This window comes from Alosa alosa, unplaced genomic scaffold, assembly GCF_017589495.1.
Source record: "Alosa alosa isolate M-15738 ecotype Scorff River unplaced genomic scaffold, AALO_Geno_1.1 AALO_1.0_unplaced_12, whole genome shotgun sequence".
NCBI lineage: Eukaryota > Metazoa > Chordata > Actinopteri > Clupeiformes > Clupeidae > Alosa > Alosa alosa.
The window spans coordinates 58,919-72,988 of NW_025962234.1; the positions used below are offsets into that span (position 1 = coordinate 58,919).

General features: G+C 41.5%; 1 pseudogene; it reads left to right on the forward strand.

Annotated features, from left to right (window-relative positions):
* Positions 1-8,360: 8,360 nt before the first annotated feature.
* LOC125290120 lies at positions 8,361-12,998 on the forward strand (annotated as a pseudogene).
* Positions 12,999-14,070: the final 1,072 nt, after the last annotated feature.

Consider the following 14,070-nt stretch of genomic DNA (forward strand, 5'->3'; position numbering starts at 1 on the left):
TTAACATTGTGTAGTTTCCTTGTTTGACTAATATTACTTATTCTAGAAAACCTTGACATTTCTTTACCTTTAACGCACAGTGTTGCCTCAAAGCAACATACCAATATCTGGGAATTTTATTGTTGATCTATAATCAGGGACCCCAAAGCTCCCCTAAAATAGGGTTTAATTTTTTTCTCTCCCAAAAACAAAGTCATGCAGTAGAGGGTTAACCGGCTTTGATTAGGCTGCTAAAAACAACGCTGCTAGCTAGGCTATATAGGCTAAACGTCTACATATTGGCCTGTGGCTCTAATGAAACAGAGCTTTTAAAGCTTTATATTGCTCAGCATTTAATGCACAGGTTCTGCATTAAGTTAGAGGATGAAGACCACGTTAATTTTAGGCTATGACTGATTCAGTTTGGCGAACAATGCAATAGTTTTTCAATGATGTTTCAAATGATAAAATATTTGCCTGGTTGGTCCAAAAACGTACGGTAGCCTGTCATATTATTTCTAAAGTCGAGTAATAGACTGCATGGTCCGAATGGAGTGAAATATATCACGTTGCAGGTGCGAAAGCGTGGATGAGACTCGCTGGACCAGACTCATATAGAGCATCACAGTCCCGCCCCTCCTCCAAGAGAGCTTAGTTTCCGGAAGTAAATTTCCCATTCATTTCACCTATTGACGTTTTGGAAAAATCTGTATCTAAAGAGTTTTAGAGCATGTCTTAGGCTAATCAGCTACGGAGTAACTCATAAGCATACAACATTTCATTTCGAGTGTTAAAACGAAGACAAAGTCCAAAAAAAGTCAAAGGTACAAGACTGTATACATATTTTAATTTCCGAGCAAAGGTAAACCACCGCGCCTCACTGAATAATATATAAGCAATGCACGAACCAGCGCGAAATCATTTCCAACCGGGACACAGCATGCAGACCCTTTCCCCCAAAAGTGATTTTTTTATATAGTGAATGTGCAGTTAATAGCAGTTATTTCAGGAGTAATCGTGCAAATAATAGTGTTTTGGTATTGAATGTTATATTTACCATCGTGTATTTTTTATATGTGTGTGAAAGCAGTTAACGTTAACGTTAGCAACATTGTGCAGTGGTTAGTATCTGACTGCCATCCTGATGCATGGACCGGTGCATGGTCTGCTCTTGGACCACCATATTCAGTTTGCTGTGAATTATTACACAAAATGTTCATTAAATGTACGAAGAAGTATTTCTAGGTTAATGATTGATGATATGACACTTTCATTGCAGTATGAAGGCTACAGTAGCCTAGCTAATGTTAACTAGCATTACCAACCTCCCTGCAAAACTCACCACACAACTTTGTAGGTCTTGTCCCTCATGCTGGCCCTTACAAAACCCACAAGCTAACCCTCGGACACACAACAATCAATAATGTGACCCGATTTAAAGTGGTTTTCACCCCTTTGGACACTCTTGATTTCGTCCTTTAAACTGAAATATTCATGGGGGCATGGACAGTTTGCTAACCATTTTACTGCAGTGTCTAGTTGCTAGCCGGTGGTAGCATCCAGCTTGCATGTGCTATCAGCTAGCCAGCTAGTTCAAAAGTTTAAGTACTTAATGAGGATATACAGGGCTTTTTATGCCTTAACTAAGTTGATGTTTCCTATAAACAACAATTCATGTTCATAGAAACAACAAGGTCACTAAAACATTATATTTCATACCTGTGTTGCAGCATGTAGGCTAGTTAGCAGCATTATAACAGAGCCTTGCCACTCCGTATTAAATCCCATTGTACTGAATTTTGGATGCAGTTCCACCAGAGTTCCACTGGGGGCGATCGCCATGAGCATAGACTGTATATTTAGAACCCCTTTGGACACTCTTGATTTCGTCCTTGAAACAGTGAAATATTCACGGGGGCATGGACGGTTTTCTAACCATTTTACTGCAGTGTCTAGTTGCTAGCCGGTGGTAGCATCCAGCTTGCATGTCTATGGCCATGAGTGCAGAATGAATGGGAGTCAATGGAGCTAGAAGTCTAAATTCGTCTCTTTCACCTGATTGTCGTTGACAAATCTCAGATTTGATTGTAGTTTGTAAAACTTCAACATGGGTTATAGGTCAAAAGTTGAATGAACGAGTACTTATGTCCTTTTGATTTCTTACAGGTTGGGTCGTTGTTGTACATAACACGCTAGCATTGTGCTAATGAATGATGTCATTGACACATTTGAAAGGCTTTTTAGAACATTTAAGTGACTTTAAAAAATATAATAGGGTAGACTGAGTACAGTTGAGACATGTGTACAGTTGAGACACCTTAAATATCTTGCTTGCACAGCAACCCCAAGTTGTGATTTTTGCTATGCACATGCGTATTAGTGCCCTCTTTGATCATGGCAAATTTGAACGACAAAAGTATCTCCCATCCAAGGATATCGGCACATGTTTTTCACTTCACTTCACCATGCACCTTCGACGATGAATAGCTCATTACACTTATGTTACTGTTAAACGTAATTGGTATCATTACAAACATTATTCTGTGTCCTAAAAACTGGCATATTTTATGGCATTGTGTCATGTAAGGTTGTTGCAAAATCTAGAGAAATCTGTGAGGTGGTCAGCGGGGTACAATTGAGACACACATTGGATTGTGTTAGGCTACTTGAACATTCCATTTGTAGGCTACTGTTCGCTATATGTTCCTGTGTCACATTTTGTTCATGATGTATTTCTTTTAACCAACGCTAATTTAAATGAAATGAATGAATTTGAACTACAAACACTTTGCAATTGCTATGTTTTTATTTATTAAACTTTCCAACTAAAGGTTAGTTAACTATACATAATTAAAGATGGGTGTCTCAACTGTACCAGGTGGGTGTCTCAACTGTACTCTATAGGGTACAGTTGAGACACAGTCAAGATAAAAAATGCACCTTATGTTTATGAGCTAATTGTGGAAAATATAAACTACTTATGGGTATTATTGATTTATAATATTTTAGTCTACAAGCTAAGGAAATGGCATGTGGAATGTTGTGTGGAAAATCACTTCTTTTCAGTATCTATTTTTTGTTTGATTTTGTGTGGGCAAAAAGTGTCTCAACTGTATACAATACTCAAATTCCTTGAAAAAAAATGATATCCCAAGAAAAGTGGATTTTGAGGGGTACAGCTCCATAGACCTCCATGCATTCTGCACTCGTGGACGAGCGCCCTCATGTGGAACCACAGAAGGAACTGCAACCAGTTCAGAAACCGGAAGTTTTCCGAGAGTGGCAGTTCTCCCCTTATTAGACATTCTCTGATTATAATGACATTCTAATGTCTGAAAGGCTAATGATTAGCAGCTAGCCTATCGGCTACCTGAAAAGTTAAGTGTTTAAACTAGCATTTACAGTGTTCTATTTGATGGTGTATTGGCCCTAAGTTCGTGTGATATATAAACCACAATCCTTGTTGATACAAGTACCAATGTTCGTCTAGAAAGTTTTTATTCACATTAAGATTTTCGCCATAGGTAGTAAAAGACTCCGCCATATTTCGCGATTAAAAGACATTTATTTCAAAACAAGGTTAGTGCCCCTTGAATTTTCGCCCTCTATATGACCATATACAATCGCTCAGTACAGCCGTAGCTGGTTTTGAGTCTACCGTGTGCAGTTAAGTTTTTATGGCTTATACCCGAATTGTCAATGGAGAAACTGCATTGAATTCTTACTTCTGGAAACCCTGTGGGCGGGACTGTGGGATTTTCTATTCTTCAGACCCTTCATTCCTCCAGTGGAATCCCCATAGTTGATGAAAATGTGCATGCTTGAACTTCAAAAATCTTGCTCTGGCCCAGATACTTGACCATTTAAATGTTGTCAACTGAGCTATTCCACTTTGCAATGTTAAATCGCAGAAATGTTTAGGATTAATGTTAATATCAAGTTTGGAAAGCCAAGTGAGGGATTTGAGTTTTGTCTGCTGAAAATCTTTTGTTAGCATAACAAATGCCTGTATGAGGGCATTCAAATAAGTGGGTGCAGAACCAGAGAGTAATTTAATGCGGGCAGCTACAGGTATCCAGTGGAGCTTGATGAGCAGCGTGGTAAAATGCCTTTTTGGGGTGATTGAAGACCAGGCACGCCACCACATTCTTCATAGCACTGAAACAGCCCTGCTTAAAGTAACCAATGATCTGCTTCTCACACTAGATTCAGGTGAAAATGGCATCCTCATATTACTGGATCTTAGTGCCGCCTACGACACCGTTGATCACAACACCCGCCTTGATCAGCAGGTGGGCATTAGAGAGACTGCACTACTCTGGTTCCGCTCCTATTTTAATCATAGGACTTCCTCTGTGCCTATTGGCCAGTTCTCCTCATCATCTGCTCCTGTCTCATATGGGGTCCCTCAGGGGTCCATCTTGGGTCCTATGCTCTTCAGCCTGTATATGCTCCCGTTGGGCGACATTATAAGAAAACATAACATCTCTTTTCACCTCTATGCGGATGACTCACAGCTGTACTTGCCTCTAAAATCGAGGGACTCCATACAATCTCTCCTGGTCTGTCTTGAAGACATCAGAATTTGGATGGCTAACAACTTCCTCTAGCTAAATAGTGACAAGACAGAAGTCATGATTTTGTTCCTCCCAAGGCAAGATGCACTGTAGTGCAAAATTTAGGTCACCTCACCCCATCTGTCAAACCCTATGCCAGAAACCTGGGTGTCATCCTCGACTCCGAACTCTGCTTTGACAAACAGATTAGCTCTGTTGTCAAAAATAGTTTTTATCAGCTCAGAATAATCTCCCGCCTCAAATCTTTACTATCTCACAATGATCTTGAGAAAGTCATCCATGCATTACATCACGGCTGGATTATTGCAATTCCCTCTACCTTGGCCTCCCCCAGTCCTCCCTCAGACATTTACAGCTGGTCCAAAATGCAGCTGCGCGTCTTCCAACTGGCACCAGGAGGCGTCGACATATCACCCCCATTCTGGCCTCCTTGCACTGGCTCCTAGTTGTTTTTAGGATTCAGTTTAAAGTTTTATTATTTGTTTTTAAGGCACTTAATGGGTAGGCCCCAACCTTGTACAGCCCTACTCAGTCCAAGCTCACGGCTCAAACAGAGGGGTGATAGAGCCTTTGCAGTTGCTGCTCCACTTCTGTGGAACCAACTCCCCCTGGATAGTAGATCTGCCCCCATCCATTTCTACCTTCAAATCCATGCCAAAAACCCATCTTTACTCCATGGCCTTCCTTGTTCCCTAACCCTGTACACCTGCTCACCCTATGTATGTCTGTGTTGTGTGCCCTGATATTGAAGGTTATTTATGTTTGTATGTTCTTATGACTATTGGTCCAATGTGTTTTTCTGTATTATTTGTCTAAGTCTTTAGTTATCCGCCGTACAGCGCCAAGCTTTATAAATTAAATTTACTTACTTACTAATTCACTTACATTCTGGATCAACTGGAAGGGTTTGGATGCTGTGGAAAACGTGCTGGAGGTTAGCGGATCATTTATCACATGCAAGATAGCTTAGAGATTTGGATATCTCAGAGAGGTGTGCCATCAACCGGGAAAGGTTGCGGAAGTGCAGTACCATAGGCACCAGAATGAGGTTCAAAGTGCTGGGGCCAGATTAGTCTGAGCAAGTTAAGGTTGAAAGTGGAAGTAAATATAGTCCACTTATACTGCATGTCACTTAGGTGCTGTATCCTGGAACTTTTACAAACTTTCCAACGATGTGTGGGACTGAATAAAACTATTTATATAGAGAGTACTTAGACTTAGCTGGTAGACCACAGGTCTGCAAAATGCCTGCTTTCGCACCCCAGTCAGTTAGTGGTCTTGATTAGCCTGGAAAATCCAGACCCTGATAATCTAAAAAGATTAAGGGTCTGGCAAAGAGCAATGTAATGGCCCGATTCGAGGGGCGGCAACAAGCATGCATTTAAAAATCTCACTGCACGCAATTGGATAACACTAGACCATGTTTACTCTGAATGATTTCGGACTTCGACGCAATCGGATAACACTACAACCAATGTGTACTGTCCTTCAACTTTGCAGCGTTATCTTCATCAGTTTAGCTGGTTCCCCGGAATGCAAGGGAAAAAAGTAACGAGCATCATTGCTCTTTGCCAGAGTGTCTCGCAGAGACAATTCCATTGTGCTCTCGCGAAACTCTGGAATTCCAGAGTAGGTCTTGATTGCAACTAGATGTACCGCAGAGCGGTACAAAATATGACCGCCGCCCAGTCCAGCACATGTTTTCCACAAAAATAAGTCGCGCTGAAAGGCATATATGATTCTAACTGTCTCACTGAATTGCATTATGAACACTCAATTCTCACTGGTATCTGCTAGACAACAAGTACCAAAACATGATTAGTTCATAGATTTCACATGTAATATAAATTTTATACAACCCCACCCCCGTCTTGCCTGTTCATAATTCTGAGAAATTCTTGAATTGTGTGCATATGTACGTGTACATGTTTATGTGTGTGTGTGGGTGGGTGTGTGTGCGTGCATGTGCATGTGCTTGTGTGTTTGCCTGTTTATGTGCCTGTGTGTGTGCATGTGCATGCATGCATATATATGTCTACTGTGTGAGTAAGTGTCATATGTAGGATTACTGTGAATGTATGTGTGTGCGTGTGTATCTGTTTATGCACATGTGTGCATATGGAATGGATTTACATGACCCCTGGAGGCAAACATACGCGAAAAAATGGTCATCCTAGGCCCTACGGTTCTCAAGATATTCACAGGGCAGACACAGTTTTCTGTGAATATCTCAAGAACCGTAGGGTTTAGGAGGACCTTTTTTTTTTTGTATGTTGATCTCAAGGGGCCATGTCAACCTATTCCATAACCACTCATTTCATGTATAGCGCCACCTACTTAAACACAAAAAAGTAAAAATGAGGTGTTGTAATCGCAGGTATCTGTGACCTAACATAGTCAAAACTGCACGAAATTGGAAGCGTAGGATCATTATGACACCCTCTGAATGCACGCCAAGTTTCGTGGAATTCCGTTCATGGGGGCCACACAATAAATTAATTTATGTTACTATACACCAACTCGCCTGTAGGTGGCCGGAGACAGTTTTCTGTGAATATCTCAAGAACCGTAGGGCCTAGGAGGTCCACTTTTTTTTTTGTGTGTTGGTCTTAAGGTTGCATGTCAACGTATCCCATTACCACTTATTTCATGTATAGCGCCACCTAGTTAAAAATTAAAAAGCAAAACATTAGGTGTTTTCATCACAATATCTCTGGCTGACATGGTCAAAACTGCACGAAATTGAAAGTGTAGGATCATTATGACACCCTCCGAATGCATGCCAAGTTTCGAGGACTTTCGTTCATGGGGGGGCCTTACAATAAAATAATTTATGTGTACATTTAGTGACCGTACACCAACAAGGATTCCCGGGACACTGAAAGACCTGGGTACACGAAACTTGGTGGGCATGTAACCCCACATGAATAGCATGGAACCATCGATTTTCGTTTTGATCTGTAGCCCCCCCGCTGGACTGGACCCCCCAAAGGAGGGTAGGGCAGACACAGTTTTCTGTGAATATCTTGAGAACCGTAGGGCCTAGGATGACCAATTTTTGGCGTATGTTTGCCTCCAGGGGTCATGTAAACCCATTCCATATGCACACATGTGCATAAACAGATACACACATACATTCACAGTAATCCTACGTATGACACATACTCACACAGTAGACATACGCATGCATGCACATGCACACACACAGGCACATAAACAGGCAAACACACAAGCGCACGCACACCCACCCACCCACACACACACATAAACATAAACATGTACACGCACACATGCACACAATTCAAGAATTTCTCAGAATTATGAACAGGCAAGATGGGGGTGGGGTTGTATAAAATGTATTTTACATGTGAAATCTATGAACTAATCTTGTTTTGGTACTTGTTGTCTAGCAGATACCAGTGAGAATTGAGTGTGCATAATGCAATTCAGTGAGACAGTTAGAATCATATATGCCTTTCAGCGTGACTTATTTTTGTGGAAAACATGTGCTGGACTGGGCGGCGGTCATATTTTGTTCCGCTCTGCGGTACATCTAGTTATTTAGATGTTCCTTAACTTGTTTAATACGTTTGCTGAATGTAATGGAAAACGTTTCTCTTCTTTACACAATAATTTCCTGAAATAGATCAAGATCGAATAGATTAGAGCTTCTGTAATTGTGCTCTGTGTCTTTAAGAGTTGTGTCAACTCAGAACAAGGAAATCATACTCCAACTTCAAGTAAAAAGACCGTTCCAACTTTACTGGTAGATAGTTCATGTGTGTGTCTGTCTGAGAAGGTAAAATGGCCTTTATTCCTGTATCTCAGGATGAGTTCAACTGTTGTGTTTGTCTGGATCTACTAAAGGACCCGGTAACTGTTCCCTGTGGACACAGTTTCTGTTTGAACTGCATTACAGGCTGCTGGAATCAGGAAGACCAGAAGGGTGTTTACAGCTGCCCCCAGTGCAGGGAGACCTTCACTCCAAGGCCTGTTCTACGCAGAAACACAATGCTGACTGAAGTTATAGAGAAGCTGAAGAAGACCGAACTGCAGTCTGATGCTAAGGCTTCTTCCTACGCCGGACCAGGCGATGTGGAGTGTGACTTCTGCTCTGGGAGAAAACATAAAGCCATCAAGTCGTGTCTAACATGCATGGGATCTTACTGTGAGGTTCACATCCAGCCTCACTATGAAGTTACCTGTCTGAAGAAGCACAAGCTGGTTAACGCCATCTCACAGCTACAGGGGAAGATTTGCTCTCAGCATGACAGGATCATTGAGGTGTTTTGCCGTACAGATAAGAAGTTAATCTGTATGCTGTGTTCCATGGACGACCACAACGGTTTCAGCTGCTGCAGAACGGACCGAGAAGCAGGTAAATCTCTCACTATCTCGCTCTTAGAATAGGCTGAAAAGCAGGTGTGTTTTATTCAGACAAAATAATTAGGGAAAGTATTGGTAACATACAGTACAAACAAAATAACAAATTAAGTAACTATCATGAAAACAGTATACTGTTGTGATTTATTATTAGTAGTAGTAGTAGTGTTGCACGGTGTATCGATACTAAAAAGGTATCACGATGCCTTCACGCAAAAAAACGATATGATTTCCGACGTTTTTAGAATTGATACTTTTTTTTTAAATTAACGTTCTGAACTGCTGCTCTCACTGCTCCTTGCACGCATCTAGGCAAGTGGGCGTGTCAAGCAGGCAGCTCTGAGTGAGTGAGTGCGCAGCCAACGTCAACATACAGTTTGCCGACCGTCCTTGGCCTTGTGGATCAAACAAAAGGTGAAGTGAAATCTGCAACTATTTCGGATACATCGCGAATAGTGAATGTAAGCCATCAGGTACACAGAGGCCCGTTTGTGAAATATGTTTCAAAGTCATTTAAAAGCAGTAGGCTACGCATGGAACTTGGCTAAACACCTCGCAGACATATCCCAACATTTTTGTTCAAAGAACGACAGGTTAACAAATATGCTATAGAAAACACGACTACATGGTTAGTGCCAAGTTCTTCTCTTCTGTTTTAGTGTAGCCTAAGTGAAACGAGTATGGTTCTCTGGGATAAAGCGAACCTTCCTTCAAGACATAACGAGCTGTAATCATAGGGTGCTAACGTGATAAAAGCGCAATGTTCACGCCAGAATAACATTACCATAACTTGTAAACAATCTATTTCATGTTCGGTCAGTACTACTGGTAATATTTGTCATGGCATGTAGACTGCAATTTGTTCAATAAATATTGCCCAGATGTAGGATAGGATACCCGAAATGCGCTAATTAAAGCCCACAGCATATAATACCACCAATGCGTGTTGAGTCCTAATAATAATAGCGGCTTATTGTTACGTGGTAGCAAATCATGTTATCAAAGAAATAGACGTAGGCTAATGTAGGAATGCACACAGACATATTGCAACAGGTAAGGCCATCCTTAAAAATATTTTTGTTTGCAGTAACAGCCAAAAAAAAATAAAAATGGGTCGGTAGGTAGGTCAATATTTTTTTTTTCAAGATTCAAAGCAAAAAAAAAAAAAGTACAATTTTGGTCATGGTGATTACGTAGGAATGAATTTACACAAATGTGCATATCGTGACGTAACTGACTGGGTCTTCAACCCGTGCCTTCAGGCGCACCATTGCAAACCTCATTCTGATGCAGGTTATATAGACTAGCCTTTCTCAAACTTCTTTGACCTGAGGCCCGGTCATGGCAGACTTTTGGGTCATAGGGCTCATCTACATGTACCCAGAAAGAAGGCTACAATAGCTCTTGGCCACGTTATATTGAAATTTGACTATACAATACTCAATGCTATACAGTGTATTATACAGTCTCTGCTCTGTTTCTAAGGAAGTTCCAAAAAACAACGTCGTTCTATTAAGTTTCGTTAAATAAATAAATAGCCTTCCAACAGGTTGAAGCGGAGCTTTGATACCAACGTTATCGATTAGTTTCAGTTTCTCTCGCGCAGACGCGCATTGAATGAATGCTCATACCAACACTTAATTGTAGGGCTCCATGTTTAATGACATCGATAGCAGAAACGTTTGTTTTCTTTTTTTTCGTCGATCCGCGGTTTCTTGATCAACTGCGCAGCAAATTATCAGATGAAGCACCGGGCCTAATTTCACTCCACGACTCCGCGGACCAGCAGTCTCCATGTTGCGGACCCATATTTTGAGAAATGCTGAATAGACCACAACCAATTTCAATACAACCAATTTCAATACAGGGTCACCGTTAGACTAAGGGGAGAAGGGATGAGAAAAGATCTGGCCACAGTTCTTCCAGAACTTCGTGCCAAATAAAAAGCGTTATCAGTTTGTGTGAATGAAACGAAGCGTAGGCCATAGTGTGGCATGCGTAAAACCAATGGTGTAGAGATGACGCCACAGGTTTTTTTTTTAAGTGAGCCACGTTTGCATGTAGGCAATTTGTATTCACAATACTTGGGCCTACTAAAAGAAATATTATTTTATTGCATTTGTATTGGTTGTTTAGAGTAAAAAAAACAATCGGTCGGTATTAACGCAAGTTTACAACCGGCAAGTCGGTCGGACTAAAAGGGGAAAAAATAAATATTTGGGTCGGTTCTAAATTGACAGGGTCGGGTCGGGTTCACGGCAAACGAAAATATTTTTAAGGATGGCCTAATGGTGTAGGCCTATCTGACGAAGACCTGAGTGGTTGGAACGTCGTACTTGTACACTGGGCGCAAAGAAGACTATCCTCACATTTTTCCCTTTGCAACTGTCAAAGAAATCCCATGAACACGGGAAGGCCTAGGGAAGCCTATACTGTACATCAGATGGCCTAAAGATTAGGCCCCTCTGCATAGCATTCAGTGATTTGCATGCAGTAATTTCAACACTGACCTTGATCTAGCCTAGTTTGGCTATTTAAAGCTACTTTATTGGCAAAACACAACACAATGTAAATGAACTATAACAAAAAATAAAGGACTTAATCACACAAAGTAGGCCTACTTTTTGACTGACTATAAAAATAATAATTATGTAGGAAGTTTAGAACCCAGAATTGACCTGCACACTACAAAAGTGCACCGAATTCAACACAAATGACTCAATACACTTGGAGGAGGTATGAGTCCTTTCTTTTCCAGATATCTTTCGCCATAGTATCGTTTCAGTATCGAGCATCGTAATATTTATGGCAGGTATCGTATCGAAGTCATAATTTTTATTATCGTGACAACACTAATTATTAGCATTATAGAGGTGATAAAGCAAAATACTCAACACAAAAAAAAACATATTGTTCATTTGATTCTGTGTTTTACTTATACATCATTTATAGAACTTTATGGATGATGGCTCAATCATGACTCAAATATTCAGAATAGAATTGGCTACATAGTGTTGATATGTGTGCATCTGTCCATAGACAGAGTTGCTAGGGATGACGGTGGATAACCAGACACAGATCCAGCAGAGAGAGAAGGAGCTGCAAGAGGTCAACCAGGCCCTGCAAACTCTAAAGGTCATAACTGTTTAACATGGCTCATATTTATTCACTGTTGATCATGGATGTACTGATTGTTTGTTAGCCATTGTCATTTAATGTGATAGTAATGCAATTTGATATGGACAAAGAGAAACCAAGTCAAGCATTCATCTTCCCAAAGATAAACTGTAAGTTTGCCTGGAAATTAGCTGGTATGACCTTTGGGGCAGCCGTCGCCCACTGGTTAGCACTCTGGACTTGTAACCGGAGGGTTGCCGGTTTGAGCCCCGACCAGTGGGCCGCGTCTGAAGTGCCCTTGAGCAAGGCACCTAACCTCTCACTGCTCCCCGAGCGCCGCCGTTGAAGCAGGCAGCTCAGTGCGCCGGGATTAGTGTGTGCTTCACCTCACTGTGTGTGTGCTGTTTGTGTTTCACTAATTCACCGATTGGGTTAAATGCAGAGACCAAATTTCCCTCACGGGATCTAAAAAGTATATATACTTATATACTTAATACCTTTATATCTCCCATCAGGCCTCTGCACAGAAAGCTGTTGAGGACGCTGAAATAATCTTCACTGAGCTGATCAGCTTCATGGAGCAAAAGCGCTCTGAGGTGACTGAGTCGATCAGAGCTCAGGAGAGGGCAGAGGTGAGTCGAGCTGAAGGACTCCTGGAGCAGCTGGAGTTGGAGATCACTAAACTGAAGAGCAGAGATGCTGAGATGGATAAACTTCTACTGAAAGAGGATTCTGTTGATTTCCTCCAGGTAAAGCCACCAACACTGATGTCATTGGCTTTTGTAGGTAACATTACATAGTTAGGCTGTTTGACCTAGCTAGCTGTAAGAGGAACAATAAACTCTGTGACTGTAGTATTACGTTGAAATTACACAGTGTTCAAGTGTGGCCATGTCCAGGTCCGGAGTGGGTAATCGGAAGAATCAGGAGAATTCCCGCTGAGCCGCTTCACTTTTGGGTCGGTTGAGGGAAAAATATTGACATTTGCCACGTTAGTATCTTCTCTTAAAATAGGCTACACACATTTCGCAACACCGCAGCCTCTGCATGGGTTATAGCCTACCATGTGAGGGAGTTCTCCCCTCCCAAAAAGAGTTGGTTGGGTCCATATAGTCTGTCTTTTCCAAAAAGTTTTCTCAGATGCCATAGCCCGGCCAGCCATACCCTAGCGAATAGCGATAAGCGTCAGGGAGGATGGATGGCAGAAAGAGGAGGGACTGAAAATGCCAGGTAAAAAAGACGAAACCATAGACTGTATATATATAGAACTGGACAGTGTGGCTGCATACTACAGTGTTCTATGGAATTGAAGCCGCCGAGGCGACGCCATCTTGGAAAATGTGGAGCCAATTTGAAGTGCGGCTGCGCAGCAAAAGTTGAAGCATGCGCAGTGAAGAGGAGTCGCGGTCAGGCACGCCCACTCAGTTGCCACTCAGCGAGTTAAACACGCCCCTTGTCAAGTGAAACCCGCCCCCTTCTCCTTTCCACAACGCAGGTCGACTCGGCGCCAAAGGCTAGCTGGCTGGATGAATTTTACGGCTGTGACTGAGTTAGCTAAACAGTACAAACAACAATCGGTTTGTTCTTGTCTGGTAAGTGTTGCGTATCAACTGAAACGTTTTTTTGTCTATTGGTGTTCTTAAATACGTCTAAGAGAGCTTATTATGTTGATTATAGACTGTGACAATTTAGTATGGTGAATACTAATGAGCTAACAACAGAAATGCGGACAGCGAATTACATGCTAACGTTAGCAGCTACATTAACGTTACCGGGAGGCTAAGTTAGTCATTGAAGTGAAGATTAGCACACAGCTCCCTTAACAGTCGATGCATGATATACATGGTTTTATTAGTTGTTGCTGTTTTCAAATATCATGTATGCCATCTCAACATTGAGTAACCATTGACTGTACATGGGGATTAATAACACTAGACAGTCAGTACAGTATATGATGTGATAAAGCAACGGTATGATGTGATAAAGCAACGCAAGTTAACGTTAACGTAATGCA